This window comes from Solanum dulcamara, chromosome 3, assembly GCF_947179165.1.
Source record: "Solanum dulcamara chromosome 3, daSolDulc1.2, whole genome shotgun sequence".
Lineage (NCBI taxonomy): Eukaryota > Viridiplantae > Streptophyta > Magnoliopsida > Solanales > Solanaceae > Solanum > Solanum dulcamara.
Genome location: NC_077239.1, coordinates 70,531,157 through 70,541,592, shown reverse-complemented (window position 1 = coordinate 70,541,592; position 10,436 = coordinate 70,531,157). Strand labels below are relative to the sequence as shown.

At 45.5% G+C, this 10,436-nt stretch overlaps 1 long non-coding RNA gene across 1 annotated transcript; it reads right to left on the bottom strand.

Moving 5' to 3' along the window:
• Positions 1-449: 449 nt before the first annotated feature.
• On the bottom strand, positions 450-2,959 carry LOC129882785 (uncharacterized). The gene is made up of 3 exons (XR_008765827.1): positions 2,634-2,959; positions 2,094-2,170; positions 450-868 (listed from the first exon to the last, which is right to left on the bottom strand). It is a non-coding gene; the product is annotated as an uncharacterized LOC129882785 (long non-coding RNA).
• Positions 2,960-10,436: the final 7,477 nt, after the last annotated feature.

The window sequence follows — 10,436 nt, the reverse complement described above, 5'->3', positions numbered from 1 at the left end:
AGCAGGGGTTGCTTTCATTATTTTTCTTTTACGTATGTGTTACTACTTTACTTGCTTTTGACATTTGATATGTTAGTAACGAAAGTTGGTGAGATATAATAGTAAACGAAACTTTAATCCTGTTATAGCTTAAACTATACAATTGTTAATTAATTAAGGACCTTCTTTTGATAAGGTAATATTTATTAAATTAAAAAGTAGTATCAAAGGAATACTGTAGCAATTACAAATTAAAGAGCTAGACTTTATTACATCAAGTCTCTATAAAATTTAGCAAGCAGATCCTTAGAACTAAAAATAGTTTCCACTTTTTTATCCACCTATTGTTGGAGCAATATAGAGAGAGGAACTAAATTTAAATATGATAGTTATCAATGTAGAAAAGACATACGATAAGTTTCAACAGAGATTTTATGGAGATACTTAGATTCTAGAGGTATATATGTGTCACGACCCAATTTCGTAGGTCATGATGGCACCTACTATAACCCTCTAGTAGGTAAGCCAACCCGTCAACCCGGAACTTCAAGTAATGTGTTTGAAGGCAAAAACTATATAAGAGCATTGAATTATAAAAGTAAACAGAATGAATAAGCGGAAGTAAACCAAAACATGTTTTAAACAACTAAAGATCCCTCCCAGAACCTGGAAGTCACAAGTACAGAGCTGCTACAAAATAAAATACGAGTACAAGTCCCGAAAGTGGACCAAAAAGATATAAAACAACTGGCTAGTCTCAGAAGGCAAAAGACGGGCCATCCATGCTGAAGGAGACAAGAATGATCTAAAAACGCCAAGTACTCACCCTAGTCTCCGAAGTTGACTGCAACAGGCTCGATTTATCCACGGCGATAGCTGGTGCTCGGTCCTGCATCACGAAAGTAGATGCAGAGTGTAGTATGAGTACCAAGACAACAGGTACCCAGTAGGCATCATAGGCCGACTGAGCAGAAAAGGTAAAAACAATATGAAAAAGAAGAATAGCCTAAATAGGAGTCAACATAAGCATCAAAAGGAAAAAAAAGTACTACCTATGAAAACTACAGCTAACTATACCCAACTGGGCCCCCATAAGCCCAACCGGGACACTCGTGCGCAAGTTAAATAAAAACTCGGACGAACCCCCATAAGCCCGCCGAGTACACAGAATAGCTACAACTACCAAGGCTAGGAACCAAGAATCTGCGATGTTAGGAGCCGAAGTATTATATCATTTCCAAACCCAGAATCTCTAAGAGTCAATCGATCTAGTGGTGACTTAGGGGTCGAGGCTGGGACTGGGACCCAGAGGCTCACCCGAATATTCAAAGTGGTCAAGGCCAGGACTGGGTACCCGGATGCTTGCCATAATATATAAGTACGGTCGAGGCCGGGACTGGGTACCCGGATGCTCGTCGTAACACATCGATATGATCGAGGCCAGGACTGGATACCAAGATGCTCGTCATACTACCAAGTCGATGGAGGCCGGGGCTGGGTACCCGGATGCTCCTCGATAATTCAGAATGGAGGCCGGGACTGGGTACCCGGATACTCACAGATATTTTATCTTATGGTGCCGAATATTCTCCTTTCCAACTAAACAATAATAGTACCGAGAATCTCCTTTCCAATGAGTCAACCAATATGCCGCCAAAACTAAAACCGGAGCCAAAGTCAACGATCACGAAATCTAGTGCTGCCGACGCCTCACAAAAGTCATGATTATATCGAGTTATGGATGATGGTATTTTTAAGAGCAAGAGTAACGCCTAGCTAAGGCCAAACTACTAGGCACTAGCCCGCTACACCATTCTACAAGGATCTAAGTCTACCGGAGCGACGCCGGGACATCTAAAGCAAGTTTACATCCTATACTAAGGCCAACATACCCCACTGTATCAATAACATGCTCATTCAACTCTACTTATAAAACTTAACAAATAACGACAAGATACACATGCTTCTAAATATCCGAAAACCCGATAATAAGCCTAAAGCATAATTTCTAACGCCTAAGATATACAATCAAACTACCCAACCCAAATTCCAACTATTTCAACATGCTTTCACACATTTCGGCTCAATCTAAAGAAAGGTAAACCGTAGCCTACCTGTAGGCCAAACACGCGGGCTCCAAATCACTGTGCTGGAGCTTTTCCCTTTCGAACGGCCTCGGAACGCTGCCAAGCTGTCAAAAATAGAACCACAACGTCGATACGGTCGTTTAGACACTAATTTCATAATTTTTGGAAATGGACCAATTTTGGGGTCGAAAACGGGAATTGTGGGGCCCACATACGAAATTCCAGATTTGACCCCCAAAACAGGTTCTACACGTCACCCCAAGCACACAAATCAGATTTATAACATAATTCGGGGTGGGAAATTACGTAAGACGATCAAAAATCAATTCCCACATTTTTAAACTAAGAAAACGATATAAGGCAGCCTCCTTACACGTCGATTTCTCAAAAAAGAAATACTGTCAATCAAAACAAATTATACCATGACGTTCCTTGCGAAAAACCCCACAATCTAGCCTCAAGAATCACTCAAAACGGAGTTATATTGACCAAGATACACTCTTTCAATTTTCAACAAAATTTCATTCCGAAAATGACTAAATCTGCTGCTTAAAATCAATTTATTACCTCGAACGACGTGCCAAAAATAGATTCTAAAACTTCCACGATGTTCTCCTTAAATTTCCACGCAAGATAGCCTCTGGAATCACTCAAATCGGATTTATATTGGTCAAGATATAACTTGTCAAAGTTCTTCAAAAATCCATTCCGAAAATGGATACTGCTGCAAATAAAATCACGATTTTTACCAGAATCGAATACTCCAAATCAGTTTTCAGTTTCTCCAATGCATTCTCCACGAAAAACCTCACAATTTTGCCTTTTGAATCACCCAATTTGGAGCTCTAGAACTCAAGAAATGAGGGTTCAAAGTTGAGGAGAAAATCTGAAAATTTTTCTGCACTATTGCTGCAGATTTTCTGGTTTAGCCACAATTTAAAGTCTCCGAACGAACCTTCGGAATTCGTTCAGAATCAGATAAAAATAAACCAAATATGCTACTCCACTAAATTCGACATTCCGGACTCAATGGCGCATTCAGAATTTCCATACGAGATCATTTTAATAAAAAGTGGGCCCCACACCCAAAAGTCATTTTCCACAACGGGTCTCGATATTAGCTCGGGAGCCTCGGGAAGCGAACGAAAGGTCGTTCCTGACCAAAATTGACATTCCGGAACTAACCGCACTGTCAGAATTTTTATTCGAGCGCATTTTCCAAGAATGTTGACCAAAGTCAACTATAGGCTAAGTTTCAAAGTCAAAAGTGCCAAATAGCCCCAAACTCGTATTGATTGACTCGATAGTCATTCCAACAGTGCTACTAGCCTAATTTGGTCATTCCGGAGCTGATGGAACCATCAGAATTTGAATTCGAGATTTCGTTAGCCCAAAACTCAAAAAGTCGCAACTAAACTAACTTAGGCCTTTAAAATACCAAAATGGACTCGGGACCTCTAAAAATTCAACCAACACTTCTTCTAGACCAAAAACCATCTCCTGAATCCAGCGGAGTTGTCGGAATTCCATTCCGAGCATCGAAACTCCAAAAGTTGACCAAAGTCAAACCTTGGCTTAAAGTTCCTCAAATTCTCAATTCAAGGCCTCAAATCTTCGTTACAGCTCCAAAACTGATTCCGTAAAGTCTCCTAACCCAATTTAGACATTTCAGAGCTGCTGGAATCGACGGAATTCCGTTCTGAGATCTGTAGCTCCGATTGACCCCAAATACCACTTTTTAACACTTAAAACTTATGAAACTCAAAATTTCCAAGGACTTAACTTTTCATAAGATTTTCTAAAAATCAACACCCGATAACAATTAGAAATGACTCGGGGCATCTAAAGGGATGGGTAAAATGGTCATTTTACAAAAATTTCAAAAAAATGACCTTGAGGGTCATTACAATATCCACTACTAAAAGAACTTTCGTCCGCGAAAGTAAGGACAAGAGTATACCTGGAGGGTCCAATAAGTTGGGGAATTGCTCCCGCATCTCCTGTTCGGTCTCCCATGTAGCCTCCTCGATCGGACGATGGCGCCACTGGACCTTAATCACAGGGATGGACTTAGAACGAAGCTGGCGAACATCTCTGGCTAGAATAGCAACTGGCTCCTCAACAAAAGTTAGGCGATCATCTAACTCAACACAGTCATACTGAAGCACATGAGACTCATCTGGAATGTACCGGCGCAACATAGAAACGTGAAAAACAGGGTGTATAGCTGAAAATGCTGGTGGCAAAGCCAACTCATAAGCAACCTCTCCAACTCTCCTCAGAATCTCAAACGGCCCGATATACCTAGGGCTAAGCTTACCCCGCCTGCCGAATCTCATCACGCCCTTCAAGGGCGACACCCGCAAGAACACCTGATCTCCTACCTCGAAGCGCAAGGGCCGACGCCTGCGATCAGCATAACTCTAGTGCCTACTCTGAGCTGTCCTTAACCTATCCTGAATAACCCGAACTTTGGCTATGGCATCCTGAAGTAAATCGGTACTGTGCGGCCTAGGCTCTGAAGACTAAAACCAACCAACCGGAGTACGACAACGCCTACCATATAAGGCTTCAAACGGGGCCATCTGAATGCTAGAGTGGTAGCTGTTGTTGTACGCAAACTCTGCCAAAGCTAAGTACTGCTCCCAATGACCCTTGAACTCTAATACACAAGCTCGCAACATATCCTCCAGAACCTGAATAGTACGCTCTGACTGACCGTCGGTTTGTGGATGAAATGCCGTACTAAGATCAACCCGGGTGCCCAACTCTCTCTGAAAGGCTCTCCAGAAATTGGAAGTAAATTGAGATCCCCTATCTGATATAATGGATATTGGTACCCCGTGCAGACGGACCACCTCCTGAATATAAATTCGAGCTAGACGATCTGCAGTAAAAGTGGACCGTACTGGTAAGAAATGCGCTGACTTGGTCAATCGATCAACGATGACCCAAATACCATCATTACCCCTGGATGATCGAGGCAATCCCATCACGAAGTCCATGGTAATTCGTTCCCATTTCCACTCGGGAATGGGTAATCTCTGAAAGACTCCACCAGGCCTTTGATGCTCCGCCTTAACCTGCTGGCAACTTAAACAATGGGATACATACTCAGCTATATCTCTCTTCATACCGCTCCACCAGTAATGTTGTCTCAAATCTCGATACATCTTCGCGGTGCCTGGATGGATAGAATATTTAGAATCGTGGGCCTCGTGAAGGATCAACTGAATGAAGTCTCCAACTCTGGGAACACAAAGGCGACCATCGAACCGTAGTATGTCATCCGAATCTATAGAAGCCTGGCCACCCTCGCCTCGTAATACTAACTCTCGAAGCTTTACCAATTCTCCATCCTCAAACTGTCGACCATGAATCTGGTCCAATAAAGACGATCGTGCTCCCACAAAAGCCAAAATCGGTCCGGAATCTAAGATTTCCAACCTGACCATCCGATTAGCCAAATACTGGATGTCCAAGGCTAAGGGTCGCTTTGCAGCAGACAAGTAAGCTAAACTACCCATACTCTCCGTCTTCCGGCTCAAGGCATCCGCTACTACATTTGCCTTGCCCGGGTGGTAAAGAATAGAGATGTCATAATCGGCTAGTAGCTCAATCCAACGCCGCTGTCTAGAATTAAGATCTTTTTGACTCATAATGTACTGTAAGCTACGGTGATCTGTATATATCTCGCAATGGACTCCATATAAGTAGTGCCTCCATATCTTGAGCGCGAAAACTACCGCCGCTAGTTCCAAGTCATGGGTGGGGTAGTTGCGCTCGTGCACTTTCAACTGTCTGGAAGCATAAGCAATAACCCGGCCATGCTGCATTAGTACACACCCAAGACCTACACCAGAAGCATCACAATATACCGAAAAGATCTCTCCCTCAACTGGTAGAGTCAGAACAGGAGTGGTGGTAAGCAAATCCTTAAGCTTTCGAAAGCTCGACTCACACTCCTCGGACCACACAAAGGGAACATCCTGGCGGGTCAAACGGGTCAATGGGGCTGCAATGGTAGAGAAACCCTTAATGAATCGTCTATAATACCCAGCCAATCCAACAAAACTCCGAATCTCTGTAACAGATGTGGGCCTAGCCCAACCACGAATAGCCTCAATCTTCGCTGGATCCACTCTGATACCCTCTCTGGACACCACATGTCCCAGAAATGCCACAGACTCCAACCAAAACTCGCATTTTGAGAATTTAGCATAAAGCTGTTGATCTCTCAAAGTCTGGAGCACAACCCTCAAGTGTTGCTCGTGCTCCTTCCTACTCCTTGAGTATACCAGTATGTCATCAATGAATACAATCACGAAGGAGTCAATATAAGGTCTGAATACTCGAGTCATAAGGTCCATAAAAGCTGCGGGGGCATTAGTAAGCCCAAACGACATCACAAGAAACTCATAGTGGCCATAGCGAGTGCGAAAAGCAGTCTTAGGAATGTCAGCTGCTCTAATCTGCAACTGATGGTAGCCAGACCTCAAGTCAATCTTAGAAAACATGATCGCACCCTGAAGCTGATCAAATAGATCATCGATACGGGGCATGGGGTAACGGTTTTTCACCGTCACCTTATTCAACTGCCTGTAATCAACACACATCCGCATAGTCCCATCCTTCTTCTTAACAAATAAGACAGGCGCACCCCACGGCGACACACTCGGGCGAATAAATCCCTTACCTAGAAGATCCTCAAGCTGCACGCTGAGCTCCTTGAGCTCTGCAGGGGCCATACGATAAGGTGGTATAGAAATAGGCTTAGTTCCTGGCTCCAAATCTATGTCAAAGTCAATATCTCTCTCTGGGGTAGACCAGGTAGGTCAGTAGGGAAAACATCAGTATACTCCCTAACCACAGGAACTGAATCAATAGTAGGGGCCTTGCTGGATACATCACGGACATAAGCTAAGTATGCTAAGCACCCGGATGTAATTAGCCGTCGGGCCCGCATAAAGGATATGATACCAGTCGGTGAGCGACTATAAACACCCTGCCACAAGACCGGGGGAATACCAGGCATGGCTAATGTAACGGTCTTGGCATAACAGTCCAAAACCGCATGATGAGGGGATAGCCAATCCATGCCTAGAATAACATCGAAGTCCAGCATATCAAGTAAAATAAGATCTGCCCAAGTCTCATGCCCCTGAATAATCACCACACAGGATCTACAAACCTGATCCACTACTAAAGAATCCCTTACCGGGGTCGAAACATGTAATGGGACCTCAAGTGACTCATAAGGAATACCCAAACGTGGAGCAAAATATATAGACACATAGGAATACGTGGAACCTGGATCAAATAAAGCTGAAGCAGTCTGCTGACAAATAAGGATAGTACCTGTGATAACATCATCTGATGCCTCAGCCTCTGCCCTCGCCGGAGCAGCATAGAAGTGGCCCTGTCAGCCTCCCCCACGAACATTCACCCTACCACCTGACCTGCCTCCTCGGGAACCTCCCCGAATACCCTGCTGACCATCGCCACGGCCGTGACCCCGATCTATACCTCCTGGTGGAGGTGGTACTACTGCCAACGGTCTAGCCCGGCCGGGACACTCCCTAGCCCAGTGCTCTAGTGAGCCACAATCGAAACATCCTGAAGCTGAGCGACCCGTGATAACTCGTCCGCGGTAGGAAGAAAGTGGACTCAATCCCCTCAAGCTCTGCCCTGCGATGGAACCCCCCGAACGGGGCTGACTACTCTCAACTGCTGGTAGAGCGGCCTGAATCGGCCGAATGGATTGACCCTGCTGGTACCTATCCTGCTGAAACCGCTGGCGGGGCCTGTCATAACTATCATGGCCTCTAGAATGTGACCCACTGAAGCTATCCTGATGCCTGGGTCTCTTATCGCTTCCCCCTTGGGCCTGGCGATGAATAATTTCGATCGTGCGGGCATGATCCACCACATCCAGAAAAGAGCGGCCCGCAGAAACAAGGTGCTCGGTCCCCAATCTCAGGTAAGGTCTTAATCCACGTACAAAACATCGTACCCGCTCCTCCTCAGTAGGTAGAATCATAGTGGCATGTCGGGAAAGCTGATGAAATCTAGCCTCGTACTCTGCAATCGTCATGTGGCCCTGCTCCAACTGAGTAAACTGATCCCGAAGTCGGTCCCGAACACTCCTAGGGATGTATCGAGCTAAGTAAGCCTCTGAGAACTGGGCCCATGTCAATGGTGGTGACCCAGCTGGTCTGGACTGCAAATAAGAGCGCCACCACTGTCTGGCTGCCCCTCTAAACTGGTGAGCAGTGAAGTCGGCGCCTCTGGACTCCACAAGACCCAAGGAATGGAGCTGCTCTTGACAGGTAGTCAAGAACTCCATGGCATCCTCGCCAGTGGCTCCAGAAAATATCGGGGGGGATAGCCTCTGAAATATCCCTAACATCTTCTGATCTTGTAATGACATCATACCCTCTGGAACTGCTGGCGGGGGTGCAACAACTGGTGGAGGCAGTTGAACCTCAGGTACTGGCTGAACAAGCGGATCCCGCGGTGCTAGTATGCCTGATACTGGGGTCGGGGCCTGTGGTACAACTCCAATAGCCGTGAGGAGCTGCACAATCGTTGCCTGTAGTGCAGGGGTCATAACTGGTGCAGCTGGAGGCTGTGCTGGTGGTGGTGGTCCCTCTGGCTGAGTAGGAATAGGAGCGTCCTGATGATCCTCTACCAGCTCTGGCTCTATCTCTGGGTTGGGAGCTGGTGCTGCTCTCCTACCTGTCCCACGAGGACGACCTCTAGGCATGCCGGGCCTTGGTGCGTTATCATTACCGGTGGTACCGCGCGTACGAACCATTCCTGTGAAAGAGTGAGTGGAACAAATGAGATTTCACAGAATTAATAAGACACAACACTGCACGAAATGATACAACATAGAGAATGTTCCTAATGACATCATGTAGCCTCCCGAAGATAAGTTACGGACGTCTCCGCACCTATCCGCGAGACTCTACTAGACGTTAGCTCTGTACAAGTGAGACCAACGAACCTGGGGCTCTGATACCAACTTGTCACGACCCAATTTTGTAGGTCATGATGGCACCTACTATAACCCTCTAGTAGGTAAGCCAACCCGTCAACCCGGAACTTCAAGTAATGTGTTTGAAGGCAAAAACTATATAAGAGCATTGAATTATAAAAGTAAACAGAATGAATAAGCGGAAGTAAACCAAAACATGTTTTAAACAACTAAAGATCCCTCCCAGAACCTGGAAGTCACAAGTACAGAGCTGCTACAAAATAAAATACGAGTACAAGTCCCGAAAGTGGACCAAAAAGATATAAAACAACTGGCTAGTCTCAGAAGGCAAAAGACGGGCCATCCATGCTGAAGGAGACAAGAATGATCTAAAAACGCCAAGTACTCACCCTAGTCTCCGAAGTTGACTGCAACAGGCTCGATTTATCCACGGCGATAGCTGGTGCTCGGTCCTGCATCACGAAAGTAGATGCAGAGTGTAGTATGAGTACCAAGACAACAGGTACCCAGTAGGCATCATAGGCCGACTGAGCAGAAAAGGTAAAAACAATATGAAAAAGAAGAATAGCCTAAATAGGAGTCAACATAAGCATCAAAAGGAAAAAAAAGTACTACCTATGAAAACTACAGCTAACTATACCCAACTGGGCCCCCATAAGCCCAACCGGGACACTCGTGCGCAAGTTAAATAAAAACTCGGACGAACCCCCATAAGCCCGCCGAGTACACAGAATAGCTACAACTACTAAGGCTAGGAACCAAGAATCTGCGATGTTAGGAGCCGAAGTATTATATCATTTCCAAACCCAGAATCTCTAAGAGTCAATCGATCTAGTGGTGACTTAGGGGTCGAGGCTGGGACTGGGACCCAGAGGCTCACCCGAATATTCAAAGTGGTCAAGGCCAGGACTGGGTACCCGGATGCTTGCCATAATATATAAGTACGGTCGAGGCCGGGACTGGGTACCCGGATGCTCGTCGTAACACATCGATATGATCGAGGCCAGGACTGGATACCAAGATGCTCGTCATACTACCAAGTCGATGGAGGCCGGGGCTGGGTACCCGGATGCTCCTCGATAATTCAGAATGGAGGTCGGGACTGGGTACCCGGATACTCACAGATATTTTATCTTATGGTGCCGAATATTCTCCTTTCCAACTAAACAATAATAGTACCGAGAATCTCCTTTCCAATGAGTCAACCAATATGCCGCCAAAACTAAAACCGGAGCCAAAGTCAACGATCACGAAATCTAGTGCTGCCGACGCCTCACAAAAGTCATGATTATATCGAGTTATGGATGATGGTATTTTTAAGAGCAAGAGTAACGCCTAGCTAAGGCCAAACTACTAGGCACTAGCCCGCT